This window comes from Macrobrachium nipponense, chromosome 7, assembly GCF_015104395.2.
Source record: "Macrobrachium nipponense isolate FS-2020 chromosome 7, ASM1510439v2, whole genome shotgun sequence".
In the NCBI taxonomy this organism is placed as follows: Eukaryota; Metazoa; Arthropoda; class Malacostraca; order Decapoda; family Palaemonidae; genus Macrobrachium; species Macrobrachium nipponense.
In genome coordinates this window covers 47,550,507-47,575,909 of record NC_061109.1, presented here as the reverse complement: position 1 = coordinate 47,575,909, position 25,403 = coordinate 47,550,507, and the positions used below count along the sequence as shown (strand labels likewise).

The window sequence follows — 25,403 nt, the reverse complement described above, 5'->3', positions numbered from 1 at the left end:
CGAGAATGTGTCTATGCATTAATCTACAAATGTCCTTTAATATCTAATTTGCTCTACCTCGGAGTCAATATATTTTCATATATGTTAACCGAAGAGGAATATTTTAGTTGATAAGCAATTCGTCAGCCTTGTGGGTTAAAGCGCTTCACTGTACATCCTGAATTCTTGGTTGCGTGGTTCGCGCCCATGAGCCGACGAATTTCTTATCAATTAAAAAATTCCCCTTCGGTTAACATATAAGATATTATATTAATTCCGAGGTAGAGCATATTAGATATTAAAGGACATTTGAGAGTGTATTTTCTTCATGCCGTACAGTCTCTAGTATCTGTACTTTCATCGACTTATAGTTATGAAAAGCCAAACTGAACCTTTGTTAAATAAAAAGAATACACAGTATAGTAATAATAATAACGATCTCTGATAACCATAAACATTTTGTTAACATTCATAAGTTATAATTTTGCAGCTGACAAGTAAGAACTTCCTTATTTGTATGTGATTATTCCCATGCGTTCATCCAACTATGTCAGGCCTAAACTTCCTACAAGTATCTAAGTCTCTAAGAAGTTTACCCACAAATGCATTTAGAATATTCCCCTACATAGCACAGAATTATAAAGGAATACTGGCATAATTCCTTCTAAAAATGAGTAAATAACAGTGTGTTGGGGTTTCCTGTTGTTGTATATAACAGTATGGTAATATATACTTGATTAATTCATACGTCGTTACCTGAGTCATGCTCATGTCATCTTGTATTCACCTTCGTGAATGGGAATAAAGTATTTACAAAAGAATCGTCTCTTTTGCCGAGCATAAATATGAAAATCCCCTAGCGTATAAACTAACCTATACGTACATACATACATATATATATATATATATATATATATATATATATATAATATATATATATATATATTGTTTGCTGAGAAAGTGAGAAGGTGGTCATCCAGGTGCAGGTAACTGCGTAGACTTGAAGATAAAAAACAAAACGAAAAGAGTAAGACGAACAATGGGAGTGAACTACTCCAATAGCAAGAACGATCTTTTTGTATGCCAGATAAAAATGTATCAATTAAAGCAGAAGAGTTATGAGAATCCACAGCTCCATAGACGAAGGGAAGAAACCCGGAACCGACCAACGCAAAACATTGCTGATGTCTCCCGGGTGAGGTGAAAGATGTGGTAAGGCTTTAGAATGGCGTTCCTTGCCGTCTGAAGAGGCCAAGTCTATTTTTAGAGCTTCTGGACTAGTTGCTGTGTTGCGCTGCAGGGTGAGCCTTTACATGCGTGTGAGCGTGTGTTTTTCATTTTTCCTTTGCACACTCATTTGACTTCTGTCAAATGATAATGATTAAGGAAATCAGGGGACGAGTCTGATGAAGGATGTGAACTTACATGGTAAACATCCACAGAAACGAATCTGAACATTTACAGAAATATCGTTATCCATACATGAGATACAAAGCTCCAGGCTAAATGACAGAAAATCGATCATTGCACAGGACTGGTTTAACGAGCAGTGAACTTTTAGGGTTAAGTGAACTTTCAGGGTTAAAAATCCACTGAAATTAATCTGAACGTTAAATAAATATCATCATTCATAAATAATAAGTACAAAGCTTCCAATTGAATGACAGAAAATCAATCATTTCAACCGAAATTTAACAAGGTTTGTAGGGCTTGGTGGTTGCTCCAGTGATTCTGCTGCGCCCAAGGTTCAGTCAAACCAGAAATTCCCAGCGGGATCACGTGATGCACATACAAGGTGAAGGGACGGGGCCCCTAGATATTTGGGGAGTGGGTGGGGTACCTCGTGGGCCCTGTCCGAGGGTCTGACTTGGTAACAATAATGGTATATTCTCGTGCGATGACGTGTGTTCCCTCGGAAGCTCTGTTGAGTACTAAATATCCGTATTATTGTTATTATTTAATAGTATTAGTATTATTTGTATCCGGCATAAGAAAGCTTTATGCCTGTCTCTTAATATCTACATATACTGAATAACATAGTGAATGTTATCTCTTAAAAATATTATTATTATTATTATTATTATTATTATTATTATTATTTTATTATTGTTATTTAGATTGAAGAATATATTTATTTCAAACCTTCGATTTAGAATACTTCAGACATTTTCTTTTTATCTCTAACCACACACACAAAACTAGAAAAAGCAATACCCTCACCTGACGTATAGGCTCATGCACAAGCACACAAACACATACTCATATATAAAGTATATATGTTTGTGATTTAAAAGAACCGGTAAATGAAATCCTCCGCCATTCTGCTCGGTGTAGGAATGACCCGGGACTAAGTTTCCGAAAACTTCCATCGCGCCGGTTGCCAAGGAAACCCCCTGATTTAATAATGAAGTATTGTTGTAAAATAAACGTTAGCTTTGTTTGACAGCATACTATAGTCATCGAGATTGTCTGAAGATGAGATGAAAACGAAACCTTTTTGAATATCGTTTTGTTTAAAAAAAAAAAATCTGTTAAAAATATCGGTTTCTTCCCCCATGGGACAACGAGAATATGGCAACGGTTAAGATCGGCCTCGGGTTAGAGGTCTATGAATAAAAGAGATGTCGTCTTTAGAAATTTATTATGTGGTATTTTTATTTTTTTATTTTTTTGTTTTAGGCCATCTTTATTTCCCTTTGCCCTCTTCCTCTTCGTCGATCTGTGACATCGTTTAACCACGTAAAACAACAAACAAAGGGATAGCATAGCAATAAATAAGCCAAAAGAGAGAGAGAAAAAACTTGTTTTCATGCTACAGGCAATGCGTGAAGACTACGAATGTCCTCAGTGTTGATAAGAGCTGCACTCTACCCATAGACAGTGATTGGACTCCTAGTGATAATGGCAGGAGGGTAGGGATATTTATCAACTGCAAAATAACTGAAAATAAGAACGAGATATCATGTACTTTGTGACGGGTACGTCGTTCCCTGAAAGCAGGAATGAATGTCTCATTTCTTTGACGTTAACAGTATCCTTGATGACCACGGAAATTCTTTAGGTACCATAACCTAGATGGAAATAACATCATGACGTTGAAGTGAGTGTAAGTTATAATTCACTTGATATAAAGCGTATGATAGATTTTTAATACGAATGATATATTAAAGTTACTCTTAGATGCCATGTTACTCTGATGAGCACAAAATGTTGGTTGAAAAAGACCTGCTGTACAAAATATGGGCCCGTTGGTTAAAAGCCCAGGCAGGCTGGAATGGATTACAGCCGGGTGTAGGTCTTGTGAGCCCCTTCTTCTCGGCTTACAGTGAACGTCTTTGCAAGTGAACGCCCTGAACTCAGCCAGGTTCCCGCGCTCAGTGCTCAGGTGAATAGAGGTGGAGGAGGAGTGTATTTATTGTCGCTTGAGAAAAAGACATCGGGTGAGTCTAACGTTTTGTGCGTGTGTGTGGATTTAGGTTTACCGGATTAAGCAGTTATTCTCGTGCCGATAATCATTGCTTTTTAATAAAAGATGTGCCATAAACGATTGTACAGAGGGTATGTATAATGTTTCATCTAGCCAAAGAACAAGCTTGCTCACCAGGTGTGGTGTAGCGATACGGGAGACTATCGTAGGGCTTAGACGCTCTGCAAAGATCCTTTGGCATTTTTATACCTCATATACAGCTTCATTCTCAGGACTTTCATTACGTGGTTTTGGCAAGTTTAAATATCCAGTTATCACAGAAGTTGTTTTTATTTTAGTCTGAAGTAAAAAGTTATCTGCTTTCCAAACACAGTAACTTATTACGGAGTTTGTGAAAAGATATAGCTCATTCGTCAACGCCTATTATTATTATTATTAATTATTATTATTATTATTATTATTATTTGTTCAAAGGGGTCCAAAATAATGACAAATGTTAAAAGTTCGTTTATTATTTATAAACACTTTACAAAAGATGTCGAACCCATTCCTGGGTTCATCATCAGTCCAAATTTGGAAACTAGATTATCCAAACGAAAAGATACTTTAACATTAAAAATACCGACGTATATTGTTATCAGCTCATTTGATATGACGGCCAGGTATTCAGTCCAGGTGAAAACTCATTGAACTATTTAGTTTTCCCATGATTCCGCGATTGATAATGAAATTCGTGTAGGTGATTTTGATGCGTTGAGTGATCGTTGATAAGTTCCGTGCCCCTCAGGGAACGGTTTTTAAATATATTCAGTACAGGTGTGCCCTTAGATGAAGCTGGTGTCCCAGGCTAAACGACATGTATTTAATGGAAGTTGTTTTATGCATATATTCCATATATATATATATATATATATATATATATATATATATATATATATATATATATACCATAAAATAAACACACATACGTATGTAATATACATACCATATACATATATATATATATAAACACTGATATATATAATATATATATATATATATATAGATATATATATATATATACACACATATATATGTGTGTGTGTGTGTGTATGTATTAAACCACAAATATCAATCTTGATGGCAGGGTGGTCAAAGTTGCCGTCTATCGGTATTTCAAAATCATGCCATGGTACGAATCCTGGTCGGCGCATGAGCACTTATCAATTATATTTTCCTTGGGTATAAGTTATTCCCTACCTATAGTGAATTCGATATTCATCGATATTTGTGGCTTTAATATTAGTGTCATGCGTGTATAAGTGACAAATATATATACATATGTGGATGTATTAACAGCCCTACTGAATCCATAAACACTTGGAGATATGAATAAACCATGCTTTTATTTTGCCTTTCATGTAACAGTGCAATTAAACAACTATATTGTCGTCTTGCAAATTAGGTTACAAAACTATTTACATTCACGTGTATGTGAAACGGACTTTGGTCTAATAATAATACTAATAATAATAAGAAGAAGAAGAAGAACGTGTGGCCACTTATTTATTTGCACGCACGACGCAGTTCACAAAGCGAGATTAAAAAGCTAAACATTTTCCTGATCAAATTGACATTAACGAATTGGATAGAATCAATATCGTGATACTAATGCTTGTTTATGAAAGAGCTGCTGGAGTTATTCGGAAATATAGTCCAGAAAACTCGTCCAGAGTCACTTTTGAATTTAAATGTCCCAGAAGGAATAAACGACATTCGTTCCAAGAAATACGGTTCGCTGTAAGTTCATCCAGATGGCTCGTGTTTTCGTTTTGTATTCTGTTTTTGTTACACATGTAGAAGCAGTTCTTATTACCTTTTAGGATGGTAATACTTGGAAAAAAAATGTTGGTATTGCATATCGGATGACACAGTCAAGATTATTTTGTTGCAATTTTTATTTGAAAGGCAACGTTTGACAATGATTTCACGAGACATTTTCGTTATCCTATTTGAGGCATGAAAAGTATTTTAATGAAAGATTATATTTCCCTAATATAATAAAAAGGCAAACTGGTATTAAGTATTTTTGTTGATCTTGTTTTTTATTAGCACATGGAATCAAACTGTGTTGAACGGGAAAAAAATCTATGATACAAAACATTTCATATATCCAGGCAGAGCGAAGAAAAGTTAGCAAGTATACGCAATAGATTTCATGAGATGATCTAATAAAGAACATTACCATTATGATAATAATAATAAAGAAACCTTTCCATAATAATAATCGGGGCAACGAAGTCTGCACCTTATTATTTAATTCTAGAGAGATTAATTTTCCTAAAAGATCATCCTCCCCTTGTAGGATTTTTTTGGACAAAGGCGTCAGTAAAAGTAACAATTTGGATGATACCAGAAAGTTATCCGTTGATGTCATGCGTGAACAATAATTCTGAATTGCCAACTGAGATGAAAGAGTTGAGTGAAATTAAAATTACCCTAAGAATATTGAAATTGCAACGTCACAGAAGCATTTTTTTTTGAGCCGCTGGAATTATCAAGTCTGAAAGTCGAACTGGGCTAATTCTGCATCATCAGATGCACATAATTTTAAATGAGATGACATATGAATATTTTAATGACAGTTGGCATTGCAGAAGGCTGATGAAAGAACGAACTCTGATTTCTCCAGTCACACAATGATTATAATCTTGTCGAAATCATTTGTCACAAACGTTAAGACTTTGCGAATCCCTTTTTCCAATTCAGTCGTTAGTTATAATTAGATTCGGTATAGTAACCTTTGTGATTTAGTTGACTTTAAAATAGGATATTTTTCACCGCTATAACCAGCAGATGAAATTCACATTTCAAGGCTGCTTTCAAGACTGTGCAGTGGTAGCGTGATGTGCTACATGTGGTACATTATTATCGCTTTGTAATATCATCGTCAAACTCTAATTGACGGTATTTCACACACCCCGCAACTGATTATCTCTAGAGCATTCTTTGTGTGTGTGCATGTGAAAAAAACGATGAACTAAATTAATGGAACTACTTTCATAAACATCGTTTAAAACGTATTTTAAAGATCCGTTACAGCATGATATTTCTTTCTGGTAAAGAAGTGAAGACACAGGAATCATTTAACGAAGCCTTTATTACGTTTCCAATTTAAGTAATACCAGAATATCTTGGAAACATACAAAGATGAAGTAGGTAAAGAATGAGAAAGTACAAGGAAGATTATCTAATCTAGGTATTATCTTTGTCCTGATACAAACACGAAGACGAAAGTAAATACCCATATGCGAGAGAATATGTTTTGATTTATTTATGCGTTAGAGCGCAGATGCCATCGAGAATTTGATAGGAAGCCGCAGTATACTGATATGTTTCATGTTTCCCTTCGACCTCCTAACTGTGGGACTGTATGTTAGGATCAAGGTCTATAGACCTTGGTTAGGATACTCCGTTTACTTGTATTTGCGTAGCAATGGGTATGGTCATAGTCAAGGTATTATATACCTTGGTCATAGTATGCCGATGTATGTCCTCGGAGTATCTTGATAAATTTGGTAGGGGCCTGATAGACCGTCGAGTCTCTTGATACTTTGGATGTTTTCCCTCACCTTTCTCACATCTTTCCTGTATCACTAGGAAACATTTATTTGTATTTCTACCAATGCTGGCGAGAGAGCGTGATGGGGGATCTATCTGACAATGTAAAAATGTACCTTTGTACATCATTTGCCAGAGCAAAAATGGAACACTTGCGATTTACAGTAAAACAGTATGGTCATCATATTATTTAGTTTATATTTTTTAATACATATTTACTAGTCAACATTCGTACTTAAGCGTTCCACTGGGGTTGTTACACTTTCGGTAATCCCCCTCCCCCCCATGCATGTACACTTAGTGAATTTAATATGGCTGGGTTGTGGAAGATTTTGAGATTAGGGTCGAGGACCAGTAGAATGAAAACAAAGATATTGATAGCTAGTTTACTTAGGGTTATCTCCACAGTCAATAAACAGGACACGCCAGGTCTGTCAAAACAAGGCCTGTTTTGGAACTTGTTTACACGGAAGTGTGCATCTGTGTCCACGTGTCATATCCAGTACTTCCTGTAGCCTCGATGGAAACTAGTTTTCCCTTGGCGCCTTCACCAAATGTTCCTTGAGGCATCCCTTGTCTAATCCAGTCACGATTTATTGAAAAGTCAAATGAATATTAGTAGAAGTTGTATATGTGAAGGCATAAATGGTGTAGGCGGAAATATTTTTCAAAATTATTCAAATATATACGTAGTACGTGTGTGCTTGGATTGGCATAGGTACTAGCATCTACGTGTGTGTGTGTTAACAGTGAGGAATACTTTAGCAAATGCAATGCCACACGTGACATGAAATGCGATTGCTTAATGCTAACATTTTATACTTATTTTTACCTTCCTTAACGTTTTTCCTTTTATTATTTCCGATCCCATTTATTCTCTAATAATAATAAACTGTAGCTCGAATGAGCACTTTCTAGTTAGCGTTATTTTATAAACTTGAGATCCACTTCATATAAAGTTTGCTGATATCATGCAAAATAGTGTATCGAAAAAATAGCAGTAATTTTGTGGTATGATTTCTTTTTTTATTTTATATTTTTGATATCCCTATTACCCTTCAATCGGAATTTTCCTAATGAATTCCTATTGAAGGAAGAATCTTAGTTCTTATTTTCCTTGGTGAGTTCTGGGTTTGGAAAGATGTCTAATATAGATAAGAATCTTTATCGCTAATTGTCAGTCCCTTTTTTTCAATTTTGATCTTGTATTTTCCTAGTGATTTCCTGTATAAGGAAGTCTCCTAACATTTGTATTCGATTCCTTTCATCCTTATAGTTTCTGTTTTCCCATTTTCACTTGTTTTCAGGCCCTTTTGTCCTCTAATATCGTATTTTCCTCTGTGATTTCCTATATAAAAAAACTCTTAATCATCCATATTTAATTCCTTTCGTTCTTTTAGTTGCTATTTGCCCATTCTCATTTTTTCAGTCCCTTTTGTCTGCTTATCTCGTATTATCCTTGTGATTTCCTATATAAATTCATATTCAATTCCTTTAGTTGTTTTAGTTGCTATTTTCCTATTTTCTTTTATTTTCAATCTCTTGTATCCTTTTATCTTGTATTTTCCTCGTGATTTCCTGCCTCAGATCCAAAAATCCATTCTATTCGTGACCGACAGGAGCGTCGTAACGCGAGTCAGATCGACCCATCTATGAGTAAGACGACTCATGTGATGCTCTTTTCAGATCATGTTACGCCTATTGTCTTAGACGTCACCGCACGACCCCGATAAAGCGAACCCCGCAAGGTTTTGGTGAGCGCGCACCTGCGCTGTTGCCAGAATGAGTCAAGGTGTGATGTGGTTGAGCGCGTGCCTGTGTGCTTTCAAATTAGATGCGATGACATTTTTTTGCTCATTTTTTAAAAAGTTATTGAAAGGGGGTTAAGGGCAGGTATATAGGTCTGGTGACCGAGAGAGTATAACAGAACACGTCTGTCAAGTGGCAAGGAAGCCATAATAAAACTACCCCTCCCTCTCTCTCTCTCTCTCTCTCTCTCTCTCCCTCTCTCTCTCTCTCTCTCTCGTTTATATTCTCTTTGTGTATTCGTTATGCTCGTTTTTTTCCTTTCGTAGATTTACTTATTACTTGACTTGCACCAAGCGTATATTTTCCATCTTTAAAAAAGTAGATTTTTTAATAACATTATCAAAATATTCTCTAGAGATTCAGAAGACAAATAAAATGACTAAAGCTTTCAAGAAGAGGGATAAAAGATATTTTCCTACTTTGCTGCAATAAATGTCACTACAAGCTGTATGAAAATGTCAGAAAGTGTGTTGCTTCACAGTGAAAGAAAATAACAAGGTGAAGCAAAGGTCTGTCGATAAGCTAAATGAATATTGAGGTGAGTGGGGGCGGGGGCGGGGGAGGTGTGAATGTACAGTATACGGGGAAAACAGAACTCGGCAAGTCAGAGAAATTCGTATAAAATGTTTGAGTTTGTTTGTTTCAAATACCACAGATATACACGAAACTGGGTTGATAGTAGTAATAATAATGTTTTAAGAGGTCCACTGAAGATGAACCCAGGGAAGGGTTCGAAAGCTTTGTAAAAGGTTTTTGAATTATACATGAACTCCCAACTTTTTTTATTAGTGTGGACCTCTTAGAACATTATATAAACTCTAGCGATAGAGTTTTTACCAATAAAAAAGTAATAATAATAATACTATTAATAACAATAAAGAAATATTCATAGAAGCATTAAGTCTTGAAATGGAGAAACAAATCCACAGTCATGTATGGGTACATATTATCTTTGAAAGGATGAGATTGAATTATTGAATATCTGTCACAAGATCGCCGCCATTTGCTTGTTTATCATGCATTATTTTGGACATTGGTCCAAGTGCTTTCATATTGTATGTCGTCACCACACTTTCTTCCTCGTTGTGAACGTCAGATTTCACAATCTCACTGCTTGGGAGTCACAAAATCAAGGGTCAGTTGGTTTGAGCAGTCCTTCATATGCTTCACTTCCCGAATGTCGACGTCGTCCTACCTCAGCATTTCCATAACCTGTCTCTTCTTACAAGACGTCGCTATCGCTAGTTTTCTTGTTTTGTACGGCCATGCTTGTCTATGTCCTCATATAATAAGGACATATTGATGCGCGCGCTCTCTCTCTCTCTCTCTCTCTCTCTCTCTCTCTCTCTCAGCCGTTCAATAAAACGTCAATTGTTGATCCAGACGAATTTGCGTTTTCTCTTGTACAATACACACAAAATAATTCTTCACGGAATTCATTTTTCATGCAGTGTTTTGAACTTTGACGACCTTCATTCAATCTTGCACAAGAAGCGCTGCTGCTATTCATCATTTTGATAGCTTCCACTCTTATTTGCATGGCAGAACAGTTAAGAAATGAATATACCATAACAAAATTGAGACCTTATAAATTGCTGCATTTGTGCGTTTTTATATACAGTATATGAATACATATTTTTAAATACTGTATATATGTGTATGTATATATATTTTTTATTTCTGTATATGAAATTTTCTTTTTACAGTAATTATCTTAGGTTCCTGTTCAATTTCCATTCTGCGTCAATAACCTAGAGGTTGCGACGCCAGTTCCTAATTTCCATAAATAAATAAATGAAGAAAGCAATGAAAGAAGATACGAGGCAGAATTAAATGCCGATTTCAAACATTTTTTTCCCTTCGGATTTGTATTCCATAAACGATATGAAATTGCCCGGATGGAGAAAGATATATATATATATATATATATATATATATATATATATATATATATATATATATATATATATATATATATATATATTATTTTTTTATTTTTTATTTATTTTTTTTTTTTTTTTTACCAGAGCTCTCTCTCTGTCACTCTGCGTTTCTGAATTAGGCAATACTGGCTCATTGCCAAAGGGTAACCATGCAAAAAGTCCTACTTTCAAATTTTAATGAAAATAATTTGTATAATTAAGTTTGATTCATCGCGTCAGCTTATCGCAACAAAATTATTTGTTCATACACGAAACAAACCTTCGGTCTTAACATTAGGATTTACTAGCGCCAAGCTGGAAAACCGGTTAGAATTAAAATTACACTTGTGAGATCCAGGACTAATGGCATCTATACCAGGTCACGGGGCATGTATACCCAGAATGCCCAACGGCTACCTGTGACCCATCAGTTATTTTTCCTACCGCCTTTAAGATAAGACGTGTTACTGTCTATCTCTTATTTAAAGCCGGTTTTTCAGTTTGCCCGTTCTTTATCCATTTCATTTTTTTATTTTTCATTCTTTTCCTTTTCTTTCTCCAAGTGTGATCATCAACATCGGGATCGTCTACCGCTTCGAAGAAGAGACAAAGGAAATGCCCAGAAGTCAGTGGCTTCCCTTGTTCTAGGTTCCTAACTTCGGAACTTCGTGTCGACGGATCCTCATCCAACGTGTAGTAGGTGCAGGGAAAACGTATGTACGGTTACTAATCCGTGTTCTGTTTGTCGCGGTTGGTCGGTGGAACAGTGGAAGAAGTTCTATGGGAAAAGCCAATACAAAAGAAAGGGGGTGACGCCATCTTTGGATGACCCAAACCTTACCGGCTTCTTTTGTATCGGTAATAAACCAGGCTGCTCCATATGTTTCTCCACCTGCTTTTGAATTGTCTCATACCCCTTCGGTTTCTCCTAGCGGTTCTGTATCGGAAACGTCAGGAGGGGTCCTTGGGTAATTTTATGAATAATTTGCACTCTTCCTTTGTTCCCAGCAAGTAGAGGGGGAGATCCGCCATCTTTGTTCCAGGCTCCTGCTACTCAAGCGCATAGGTTAGATGGTACGTGGTCAGCGCTAGGCCTACCAACAGCGTACCAACCTTGGATGGTCTGCTTGCGCATTATATGACGTCACGGTTCCAGCAGGGTCCGGCAGCGCTGAATGTTCCTCATCCCCCGGGCTTGCAATTTATGGGAATTAATGCCGCTGCTTCACCATCCCACTCAGTATTTACAGCGATGCAGATCGTGGGAGGTAATTTGGCAGCAAACGTGCGGTTACCAGCAGAAACCTTCTCAGTCTCTCTCTACGAGAGGGATGACGTCACAACATACGTCACACTCCTGAGATGGCAGGCGTGATGACGTCACAGACCGATTCTCGCCCTTTTTCGCTGCACCCAGACGCTAATACGCCTTCTGATCCGTCAATGCAAACTGTAATGCAGAAATTACAGGATATAGAGGAGAGAATGAATAAGAGAGACAAAAAGAAAAAGTGTGATTCGCCTTCTTCGTCTTATTCCTCTAGTTCGGCGTCATCGCTAAGTCCGATAACGTCACGGCGAGCGCCAGTCAAGCGTTGGAGGAGGATTCGGGAGTTCCTAGCGGATCCTCGGGCCAAGAGGAGAAGAATCAATTCTTCCTCTTCTTCGGACCAAGACGGTCATTTCCAAGTCAGCAAGAAGGTCGGAAAATCAGTGGCTATTAAGCACAAGGTTGGCAGACGAAGCCGTTCGCAAGAGTCCGAACAAGCGAGAGAGGTGACGGCCGGCGAGCTAGCGGCTGAGGCGGAGTTGCCAGTTCGGATCGCAAAAACTGCGATACCTCTGGTAAAATCGACGTTGGCGGCGAAAGGTGCAGCAGAGGATGGAATGCAGGTCCCAGTTTCGCCCGTAAGGCCGTTCAAAATACGTACGAATGGACGATAAGGCTCCTATTAAAAGTACGAAAAATAGAGAGTTGGCAACCTCGGCGGATACGTTCGTGGAAAGCAGTGTCCGTCTGGATAGAAGGCCGGGGTCCGGGCTCGCCGACGCTCGAAAACGATGCCAATCCTAATAGAGACGAACTTACCTCTGTCTTAAGGGAGCCTTCATCTTGGAGATCTAGACGAGATTCTCGTTCTAGATCCGTGAGCAGAGAAAGAGTGAGACGTTCTCGTTCCCCTGCTGACTATCTGGGATCGAGCCAACAGCGGCCAGCAAAGATCAAAGAGACCGCGCCGTAGGGCAGGCGGCCGTGGAAATTCCGGGCCGTCTGTCAGAAGATAGAGGCGAGACAACATCTCTCGTGACGGAGAGTGGTACACTAGAGCCGGAGGAAGGAGAAAACCAAGAGTTTCTGGCCTCGTATGCAGAGGTTATTGATTTGATTCGTCAATTCAATAGCCTTTCGGAGAAGACAGAAACACCGGCCAGTATGCTTCCCTCCTGGAATTGACATGGCGTTTGGACCTAAGAGGGATACCAAGGTGTCGTATGAATTGCCTTGTTCGAGTCATGCGGAATCGGTCTTGCAACACGTAAACGCAAAGATTGCAGGGAGGGATAATTCCTTAAGATCTAATAGATCATTTAAATTTATTCCCCCTCCAATGATAAAGCAAAGGAAATATTATACGACACCGAAGGTCCCTTTGCTGTCTAGACAAATGAACCCTAATGTTATAAGGTTAAGGCCTGGATTAACCTTGGATCAGGTTAAAATGGAGTGCCCTTCGATGACGTACCAAGAGGCTGCCACGTTAGAAGCAACAGCTTCTTCTGTCTTTCAGGCTACGTCCTGGTTAGACCTTTGGTCAACAGCAGTGGCGACAAAATTGCATCCTCGGAAGCAACAAGGAAAGTAGTGGATGAACCATTGTTCATTAGATTACTACAGTCAGGGTCCAAGGCGATTGCGTACCTGACAAACGTAAGTGCCAATGTTTGGGCAAATATCCTGCTAATGAGGAGAGATGCAGCATTGGCTAGACTAGCCGCAATGTGGGATTTGGATTCCCTGTTAGCAATGAGGAATGGGGATATCTTGGAATCGCAACTACTGTTGCCAGAGGTCATACTGGAAGAAGCGATAGATAGAAGAAGGATGGACACTAACGATAGGTTGGTGCAACAGGCAGTTAGGAAAACCTCTCAACAGTCAAACTATTCCTTTGGAGGGAAGACAACAGCAGATGTCTCGAAAGAAGACAGTGAGACATAGCATCCCTAATAGAGTCACAAGACCCTCTTCCCCAAAGAGGATAACTCATCGGCCCTTTCACAATAGAAACAACAGAGGAAGGGGCAATAGGGGAAGAGAGGCTCAAGAAGATAGGATGGGCGCCTCCCATCACTCGGCCACACCAGTGGGGGGTTGCCTGGCAAATCACTGGAAGGTGTGGCAGGAACTAGGGGCAGAGCAGTGGGTGGGTGGATGTTATCAGGATCGGTATTTGATTTGCCGTTCGAGGAACCCCGCCCCTGACAGATCAACCATTACCCCACGTCACTTATGCCCACAAATCTCAGAAGGCCACTATTCTGCAGGACGAAGTGAAGAAGATGATGGAAAAAGGAGCTGTGCAACAAGTATGCAGTCCGACAAAAGGCTTCTACAGCACGGATTTTCCTGGTACCCAAAGCCAACGGGGAGTGGAGAGGACAGGTATAGACCTGTCAACGCTGAATCTGTTTATAAGGGAAAACCAGTTTCAAGATGGAAACTCCGAAAACGGTTCTACAAGCAGTCAGAATCGGAGACTTTATGCTGACAGTCGATCTAAAGGACGCATACTTTCAGATACCAGTCCATCAGTCTTCAAGGAAATTTCTCCACTTCAGTCTTGCAGGGAAAGCTTTCGAGTTCAAGGTCCTGTGCTTCGGATTGACAACGTCTCCTCAAGTTTTTACAAGAGTGTTCACCCTCGTGTCGGCGTGGGCGCATGCTCAGGGGATCAGGCTAATAAGATATCTGGACGATTGGCTGGTGATAGCAAAGTCCAGGGAGAAATTACTCAGGGACAGGGCGGCCCTCCTGCAGCTTTGTCACAGCCTAGGTATTGTGGTGAATCAGCAGAATCGCAGCTGGATCCAAGTCAACGTTTGGAATATCTGGGAATGGTGATAGACACAACACAAGCCAAAGTATTCCCGACAGACCAAAGAGTAGAGAAATGCAAACAAGTGGTGAATGCCTTTCTGGGAAAGCAGACACAGCCAGCAAGACAGTGGCAGGTGGTGCTGGGAATCCTAACCTCCCTGGAGAAGCTAGTACCACAAGGAAAGCTACACCTTCGGTCTCCTACAATGGAGGATGAAGGAGTTTTGGTCACCAACAGTAGATCACCCGTACGAGCAAATTCCCTTGTAGGCAGAAGTGAGGAAAGACTTGCTGTGGTGGGTGGACAACGACAATCTGACAGTTGGGTGTCCCCCTTCAACAATCCTCCCCAGACCTCTTGCTGTTCTCGGATGCGTCACTAGAAGGCTGGGGAGCCATATGGAGGAGTTGATGGTGTCAGCAAAATGGAGTTGCAAGGACAGAGAACTCCATATAAACGTGCTGGAGTTGAAAGCAGCTTTCCTGGCTCTACAAGAATTCAGGGAGAGAGTAAAGGGACACTCAGTGGTATTGATGTCAGACAACACCACAGTAGTAGCTTATATAAACAAGCAAGGAGGCCTAGTTTCTCGGCAGTTACATGTGATGACAGTTCAACTTCACCAGTGGGCTATAGAGAACCTGTAGACATCAAGGCCAGGTATATTCCGGGAAAAAGAAACATAGTGGCCGACAAGTTGAGCCGCAGGGATCAGATTCTGGGAACGGAGTGGTCCCTACACCAACAGGTAGTGGACAGGATGCTCATGTTGTGGGAAGGACCGATCATAGACCTATTCGCAACCAGGTACAACAAAAAGTTGGAAGTGTATTGTTCAGTAGTCCCGGACGCAGAGGCAGTAGCAGAAGATGCGCTACAACACCCCTGGGACAATCTGGATTGTACGCATTTCCCTCCATTTTTGTCTAATCCGCAGGTTCTGAACAGGGTAATGCGGTCTCAGAACCTCAAGATGACCCTGGTAGCCCCGTTATGGCCGAAAGCAGAGTGGTTTCCAGACCTACTGGAACTCCTAGTGGATGTGCCAAGAGAGTTACCTCCATGGAGCAACCTTCTGTGTCAGCCTCACGTGGAGACGGTACCACCAGTCGGTGAAGTCCCTATCGCTTCACGGGTGGAGACTGTCAAGTATCTCCTCCGAGAGCGAGGGTTTTCGCAGGAAAGCAGCAAACTCAGATGGCAGGTAATATCAGAAAATCATCTGCGACAGTATACCAAGGGAAGTGGTCAGCATACTGTGATTGGTGTCGTAGAGGGAACGTGTCTCCACTCGGTACCACTATTCAGTAGTTAGCAGACTTTCTGATATATCTCAGAACAGAAAAACATATGTCTGTATCTGCAGTGAAGGGGTACAGGGCTGCTCTAGCCTCAGTCTTACGAATGAAAAGAGTGGACATATCGTCTTCATGGGAGTTGGCCATGCTGATGAGGAGCTTTGAACAGTCATGCCCACCAAAGGAGCTAAAAGCCCCAGATTGGGATCTGACCAAGGTAACTGAGTAGTCTGACAAAACCCCCCTACGAACCACTAAGGCAGTCCACGGATAGGAGCCTGACCTGAAGACAGTCTTCTTATTGGCCCTGGCTTCAACCAAAAGGGTGGGGGAGCTACATGGCCTCTCATATCTCATAAAGCACTCGAGAGGTTGGAGATCAATGGTGTGTGAGTTTGTCCCAGAATTCGTGGCAAGACCCAAAATCCAACAATAGTAGACGGCAGATTCGACTCCTTTACCATACCTTCCTTGGCAGACTTGTAGACAACGACAAAGCTGAAATGCTCCTGTGCCCCGTCAGGCACTAAGGGAGTACTTAAAGAGAACAAGGCACCTCAGGCCAGGGTAGCCAGAGGTTGTTCGTAGGTACAGGACGGAACAAGAAGGAAGTGTCCAAGAATACAATATCATTTTGGCTAAGGGAGACGATCAGAAATGCTTATACTGCAGAAGACAGAGGGTCAGATAGCCAGGTGGGAGCTAGAGCTCATGACATCAGGGGTGTGTGAGCTTCCCTGGCATTTAAGAAGAACAGATCTGTGGATAAATTCTGAAAGCTGGCGTGTGGAAGCGCCAAACAACTTTCACCTCATTTTATTTGAAAGATGTTGCCCATAGATCCTTGGACACCTTTTCCTTGGGTCCAGTGGTGGCGGCCCAACAAGTGATATAGTTCATCCAGTGCCCCTGGCGGGTCAGTTTGCGTCTAGTCTAAGATGAAGGTATGAAAGTAGAATGAATGGGATGACTGGTCCTTTTTTTCTTTATTAACTTTCTTTTTCCTACTCCTTTAACTACGGGCAATATGAAGGAGAGTACCGTCATGTGCTGGAACGGACTAGATGCAGGTGAGATGGTCAGCCATACTGTGAAGCTATCTTAGCTGATGATATACTTTTCAGTAGCAACACACCCCTCTGGATAATAAGGAAAAGAGGGGGTGAAGGTGGATCCAATCGCAAGGGACAAGAGTAAACAGTAGAATGGTATCTACACCCAGTGGGAGGAAACAATAGATCCGCTTCAATATCTTTGGTCCTAGGTTCATTGTCCATTCTTCTTAGAATTTCCCTATATATTCGGAAATGGATAGGTGGCAAACTCCCAGTCAGTTGTGAGACTTACCTCCCTCCAATTGTAAGTCTATCCTAATGTTAAGACCGAAGGTTTGTTTTGTGTATGAACAAATACCAAATTTGTAACTAATTTGTATTTTTCATAACTAACAAACCTGAGGTCTTAACAGTTAAAGGCCCACCTCGAACCACCCCTCTAGCAGTCTAAACTGGGTTAGAAATATAACTGATGGGTCACAGGCTTACCCGCCCGTTGGGCATTCTGGGTATACATGCCCCGTGACCTGGTATAGATGCCATTAGTCCCTGGATCTCACAAGTGTAATTTAATTCTACTGGTTTCAGCTTGGCGCTAGTAAATCCTAATGTTAAGACCTCAGGTTTGTTAGTTATGAAAAATACAAATTAGTTACAAATTTGGTATTTTTTATAGGTGGATTTAACCAACCGCCACCAATTTCATTAAAATGCAAAATTTGGCAAATAATATCACTGCAATATTTTTATATCGTATTTATGAAATAGCTGGGTTCTTCTTTTAGACTTTCCGAGGCCATTATAGAATTCAAATGTATTGAATTAAGAATTTAGCGGAAATGTACAATGGCTTTTTTTCATTTTATGTTATTTATTTATTTATTTATTTTTTTTTTTTTTTGCCAGCACTAACTAGTCAGATAGGTTTATTTTCGTTATGTTTTTTGGGAGCCCGTATGAAATTCCCTGTCGTGCACCTGTTTCCTATAGTTTTTATATTCATAATAAGTGATAACTCTAAGCCTTATTTTGAATATATATATAAAATGTATTGAAAAAGATACAAGACCAGGAATTTTGTATAGGCTCCAAAAAGTAGTAAAGAAAATATATTTAGCAGACCAGTAATGTCAGCAAGATAGACACCATTGCACATTATTTCCAAATTCTTATTTAAACTCATAGAAATGTTCACATATAATGAATTCTTATTACCATTAAGTTTGTTGTTGATGAGTTATTATTATTATTATTATTATTATTATTATTATTATTATTATTATTGATCTATGAAGAAGCCACCCGCGTTGGTGTAAATGTAAATATTCATTAGAAATACATATGCAAACGAGAGCTGTCGAGAACCTGCTCGCATGTCGCTTCTCCATTCTAGTGATTCATGCTGTTATTATTATCATTATTATTTTATTATTATTATTATTATTATTATTATTATTATTATTATTATTATTATTTCCCTTCACCTCCTCTTACTTCTTTGTACTGAACACCATAACCTTTGGAAGCTTGCATTTCAAGTCAATGGTCCCTATGGTTGGCTCGTTCCACACGAATAGGGTTCATCTTCAATAATACTAAGTTAGTCAAAATGTTTCTGATTCCGAAAAGTTTACTGCCAGGATGTGACATAATATCGTCGTGACGAATCACCACATTTGACCTCAATTTTCCATCGCACAACAACATTTATTCCCATATGACGTAGCTATATCTCCTCGGAAGGCGGAGAGACGCCTGATGCCTCTATTCAGCCGTCCTTTAGAGACGTTGCAGACATCGAAAATATCGGACGGGTGGTCGATTGCCCCTAAATCTTTTTGATGAGAATGTTATGAATCCCGAGCTCGGAAATCTCCAAGGATCCCAATTTGCTCCGAAGGATGCTCTAGAAGCTGACGACATCCATCCTTCAGGCATTTTTGAGGTTTTTCATTCGGTTTTCTTATTCGTATTTGTATCTCATGCATTTCTGGTGTAGCAATTTGTTTCAGACTCGGTAGGTGTGAGCGAGAGGTTGTCTGCTTGTGTGGAAATGCCGAAATGTTTTTCAAACAGAACCGTGAAATGAAATAACGTAGATAAATAGCATCTTTCCATCCCCCCACCCCTCCCCCGACTACGCTGGCCCAACCCCTACCAGCTTGGCTTCTTCACACAGCCTTCAAATTCGCGATTCCTTCGTTCTTCTTGCCTTAATTCATTTCCCTTTGCTTTGATCAAATATTTGGTTGGCTTAGAATATAGTAATATAGTAAAAAACATGCAACAGTAAATATAGGTATATGCGATCAGTCACCTTTTTCGTCAATGTAGAATATTATTATTATTATTATAATTATTATTATTATTATTATTATTATTATTATTATTATTATTATTATTATTATTGGAGAAACAAATCCACAGTTATGTAAATGTACATATATTTAAGTTTAAAAACAGAAAAGATAGCTTTCGGGAATCTGTACGGTTCCCCTTATCAATTAAACTTAAATATATGTACATTTACATAACTGTGGATTTGTTTCTCCATTTGAAGACTCTTGCTACTATGAGGAATTTTTAATTATTATTATTCTTACTTTATTAAAAGTAATGGCTACTTCAGCAGCATTACACTTGTAGAGATTCTTCTCTATTTTCCGAATAGCGGCTTTTTCCGTGCTACTTAGACAGGCTAGTAGAGCGCCTATGGAGGTCATGATCAAATACAGAGCCAAAATTGGTGAATTTTACAGATAAACTATGATACCATAGTTATCAAAGTCATTAACGATATATATATATATATGTCTCTCTCTCTCTCTCTCTCTTTCTTGAAGCAAGCGAGCTTTCGTCTGGAGCTGCCAGACATCCTCGGGCTGGGAAGCTGAGGGTGGACTGATCTTGAAGCGGTGTCCGTCCTCGTTTATATTTGGAGTTGACAGCAGGGGAACCGCCCCATGCTGATCTACTATTGGCTGGTGGCGGTAGGTCTTCGTTTTCATTGGTGGCTTGAACCGGGTCTCAAGCCACTTTCCATGCGTTGATGGTTTCGATACTGTAAGTCCTGCAGCCGCCTAGACCTCCTTAGCGGCGCGGTTACGTCGATGGGCGTTTCGCTATGCTGCGGGACGTCACGGCTAACTTGATTATGATTGGCTGCGGGAGTATCTCGTTCGGGGGCGTCGTCTTCCGTGGAGTTGTCGTGCTCGGTGGTGTCATTGTTGGTGGCAGGTCTTCTCATACTCGTAGGGAGGAGAAATTCTTCCTGCGTCGTATTTAGTGTAGGTCTTACTTGCTGGATGAGAAGCGCCTCCAGCAGGCGTAAACCGACGGGCATCAGGGGCCTTCCCGATGATCTTCGTGTTTTGGATGATCACATCCCGGGAGATGGCCTCTTGATGTTTGGTGCGTGCGTGATTTTTGATAGCCCCCTCTTGGGCGTGGCACGAGAGTCTCTTCGACAGGCGCATGGTAGTCATACCAACGTAGGCGCCGCTGCAACCGCGGACTGGGCATGTATACTGGTACACCACATGCGTCTTACTGCTTTCAGGGGGTTCTCGTACCTGTGGAGAGGGGTTATTTTTCTTTTTCATAATTAGGTCGTGCGTCCTCCGATTCTGTAGTAGATAATTAGGTCGATATTTTTGGTGTCGTCGGTCGGGGATACATTTTCAGAAATAATTTTCTTGACTGAGTCCTCTTCTTCACGGTAATGTGAGCTCATGAAGGCTTTATAATACAGCTTGATATTATCCTGGGGGGCGTGGTTGCGGGCTCTCACTACGTACCATTTCTCCAGGCTGACGGACTTCTCTGCTTATTAATTTATTTGAATACCCGTTATTTACGAGTACTTGGGAGGCGCGGTCGAGTTCCTGATGAGTGTCCTGCCAGGTCGAGCAGTGGGAGAGGGCTCTCCTGACGAAGGCCTTGACGGTCGTGCTTTTGAATCTGGCGGGGCACTCGCTGTCACCATTGAGGCAAAGTCCTAGGTTGGTTTTCTTTGTGTAGACGGAAGTACGGAGGCCGTCTTCCGTCTTACTCACAAGGACGTCGAGGAAGGGGAGCCGATCGTCGGTGCTGTATTCAACAGTGTAATTCAGCACGCTGCACTGCTGAAATGCCTGACGGAGGGCTTCTACCTCATTCTCGGCGTCGACTTGAACAAAGATGTCGTCGTATATCGTCCATATCTGCGGGGTTGCTGCATCCTAGCGAAGACTCGTTCCTCCACGGTTCCCATGTAAAAGTTAGCGAAGAGTACCCCCCCCAGTGGGGAGCCCATCGCTACGCCGTCCTTTTGGCGGTACATCTGTCCTCGGTTGGTGGAGAAAGGGGCCTTCTTCGTGCAAATCACCAGCAGCGTACGGAGCGAGGCTTCGGGTATGTTGAGGGACGCCGTCGACTGACTCCTGTAGACACAATCAAGGATGATGTCAATGGTTTCGTCGACAGGCACGTTCGTAAACAGGGACTCTACGTCCAGCGAGGCGATAATCCCGTGCCAGGGGCGTCCTTGATGACTTCTAGGAATTCTACTGACGACTGCAGCTGTACCGACTCGGGACGTAGGGGGTCAAAATTTTGGTTTAAGACGTTTAGCCAAGGCGTAAGTAGGGGCGGGGCGGGCGTCTGGCTGATGATCGGCCGGAGGGGGTTTCCTGGTTTGTGAGTTTTTATGTTACCGTATAGATAACCCAGGCTGTAGTCTCCTTGTATGGGCGGGAGATGGACAGCGTTAGTCGCAGCATTCCTACACCAATGATGAACCCAGTTGGAGACCTCCCTCCCTTGATGTCGTCTGTGTTTCTTGTCAGGCGCCTCGAAACTTGCTCTCGTCGGACAAAATGGGCATCCAGCTTCTCGTGGTATTCAGCAGTGTCAATCAAGACGAAGGCTGCCGTCTTGTCCGCGCGCCGCACCGTGATGTTCTCCTTCTCCTTCAGTTCCTTCGCCGCTTTCTTCATCTCCTTGGTGAGGATACGCTGGAGTGCGAGCCCCTCTCCGTAAGGGCTTCAGCAAGTAGGAGGGTTGAAGGGTGTCGGTAGTTCTCACAATGCTCCGAGCTTCGAGCTGCTGGATGGAGTCGAGGAGCAACTCGATTTCGAGTCTCTTGTCGTGAGGTCTGGGTCTCGAAATGAAGTGGCAATTAAGACCCAGCTTCAGAAGGGCGTCTTGATCGGGGGTGGGGGTCGTAGTCAGTAAGGTTAATGTATCCTTGGGGGTTCGTTCAGGGACGCGGAGTTTGCCGCCGTTCAGGGAAATGAGCTTACGAAGGGCACCTCTCATCCGTTGCTTCATGTCATCCTCCTGAAGGCGGGCGAGGCATCTCTCGATGTTCCCAGGGTACATTGGTACATCTCCTGCGGGGTTGTCTTCTTCAATGGGTGTGTCACGTTCAGGATTATCGAATCGAGCACGACAACTCCACGGAAGACGACGCCCCCGAACGAGATACTCCCGCAGCCAATCATAATCAAGTTAGCCGTGACGTCCCGCAGCATAGCGAAACGCCCATCGACGTAACCGCGCCGCTAAGGAGGTCTAGGCGGCTGCAGGACTTACAGTATCGAAACCATCAACGCATGGAAAGTGGCTTGAGACCCGGTTCAAGCCACCAATGAAAACGAAGACCTACCGCACCAGCCAATAGTAGATCAGCATGGAGGGGCGGTTCCCCTGCTGTCAACTCCAAATAAACGAGGACGGACACCGCTTCAAGATCAGTCCACCCTCAGCTTCCAGCCCGAGGATGTCTGGCAGCTCCAGACGAAAGCTCGCTTGCTTCAAGAAAGAGAGAGAGAGAGAGACATATATATATATATCGTTAATGACTTGATAACTATGGTATCATAGTTTATCTGTAAAATTCAAATATATACACCAATTTTGGCTCTGTATTTGATCATGACCTCCATAGGCGCTCTACTAGCCTGTCTAAGTAGCACGGAAAAAGCCGCTATTCGGAAAATAGAGAAGAATCTCTACAAGTGTAATGCTGCTGAAGTAGCCATTACTTTTAATAAAGTATGCTTGAGAGAGGGTCTGCTTCCTAAGTATTATTATTCTTATTATTATTATTATTATTATTATTATTATTATTATTATTATTATTATTCGAGTTACAAGGTTACGTTTAAAAGTTTACCTCGAGCTCCTTTATGCCACTGAACCTCTTCATTTACCCCTTTATATTAAGATAACTTTTAGACCTAGCAACATTATCAAAAGTTTATCAGTTGATAAATCAGACCTTGGTATTTTTTGTGGCAACAAAAATTTTCCCCCATTGTTGATGAATATTGTTTAACTTTTTCCATTTTTGTCTCACTCGTGATATTTTTTTCATAAAATTTCTTTAAAATTATGATATTTTAGTTTAGGTCTTGACATCATTGATAATGTAAGCCGGATACTGCACCAATTCTAGTATTCAGAAAGGAATACGTAACAGAAATCTTTATTGGAAATATCCAACTCATTAACGTTCGGATGAAAAATCAGTGTATGGAAAAATAGAATGCAAGTAATCAGAATGATAATAACGAAATAGGAAGGTAAACAAAATTGGCCTCGTAAACCTAACACCCCCTCCAACCACCACAAAAAGAATGCAAAATAATTGAGAAATTAACACCTGAAAAAAGGGAATCTAACCCAAAATAATCTTTCGTTAAGAAATGACGGGTTCGTTCTTAGTGCAAATAAAAAAATCTACAAATATGAAGGGGCCAATTCAATGTTGCATCGTTGACGTTTCTAAGAAAAATAAAACACTAAAGATACGTCAGTAATTTGAGCTGCTGACCAGGGTGTGCTCGGTATGTCTGGGTAAAGAAAAAGTTCCACAGTAACGATTGAGAGAAGCAATTTCCCTTGTATATAAGCAAGAGAAATAAAGGGAGATAACGTTACTGAGTATACCAGGGAAGGTATAAGATAGGATTTTAATTAATAAAGTAAGACAGATGACATAAGGGTTTGTACATGGAAATAGATTTTTGGTCCAGACAAAGAAAAGTGTATAAAGATGAAGTGATTAAGACAATATTCTAACTTGAATTTTAGTTTCTATTGCTCATCAGTAGTTTCAATAAGCTCAAAGATTGTGGCTTCCAACTGTGAAATATTGTTGACAAACCTACTCTGTGATATTATGATACTCGATAGTGTTAATTTCAAAGCCTCTCCTCAGCATAATGACAGCATAAAGTCTTATTTTTATTACTTCTCTCTACAGTATTATAATGCTGCAAAATGTTAGCTTCTATTATCTTCTCTATTTTAAGGAGAGCACGAATTCTTGTTTCCACCCATTATTTACAACATGTCACGACAGTCTTGTAGCACTGAACATTCTAATGCAAAATTTGTCTATAGAAAACTTTCACGATTCGAATCTATGGTGGCACTGTAGAGGACGCACAAGCATTCACACTATGTGAAGTTCGCTGACACCGATTAAGCCACGTACTAAGAGCAAGTCGGGAGAGACTTTCAAGGACAAATGGAACCATTTGAACAGTGAAATAATTAGCTTGCTTTGAGAAGCATATTCGGTCTGGATCATCGCTTTATTTGGCAACACTCACGCGCGTAGTTCCATTGTGAGTCATTCGGATTCGGAACTAATAACCAGATTTGTGTGGAAATGGAAAAAAGCGAGAATATCAGCATTACATAGATAAGGGGTGTAACGATACAGAGATAGAGATTGAGCGTTGTGACGTCCGTATTCAGGGGGTAGATTTAATTTTTATGGAGGAGTTGCATATTTTTCGTTAATGGAAAATGCTGATATATACTTGTTTATATATAGTACAAGAAAGACAAGAGGATGTTTTCCTGGCGTGAGAAACATTTACATGTAATATATATATATATATATATATATATATATATATATTATTATATAGATATGTATAGATATATATGTATATATCTAATACATATATATATATAACATATATATACATATATATCATATATATATATAATATATATATATATATATAAATATATATATATATATATATAAAGATTATCCATGGCTTATGTTGCTCATTGTAGACCTAGAAGTCGTAGTAGCTATGCTGACAAAACCAGACTGTACGTAGTCAATATTTGAAAAGAACAAAAGGCAGATAATGATAGCGTAGTCCTACCACCTCCCATTCTTCTCTGGGGATGGAGAGAGAGAGAGA

General features: G+C 40.3%; 1 protein-coding gene across 1 annotated transcript in view; it reads left to right on the top strand.

Moving 5' to 3' along the window:
* The first annotated feature begins 3,294 nt into the window (after positions 1–3,294).
* The window catches only part of LOC135217375 (uncharacterized), a 42,119-nt gene continuing 20,010 nt past the window's right edge, over positions 3,295–25,403 (top strand). The window contains exon 1 of the mRNA XM_064253221.1: positions 3,295–3,419. The gene's annotated coding sequence lies outside the window, so the exon portion shown is untranslated. The remainder of the gene's footprint in view (positions 3,420–25,403) is intronic.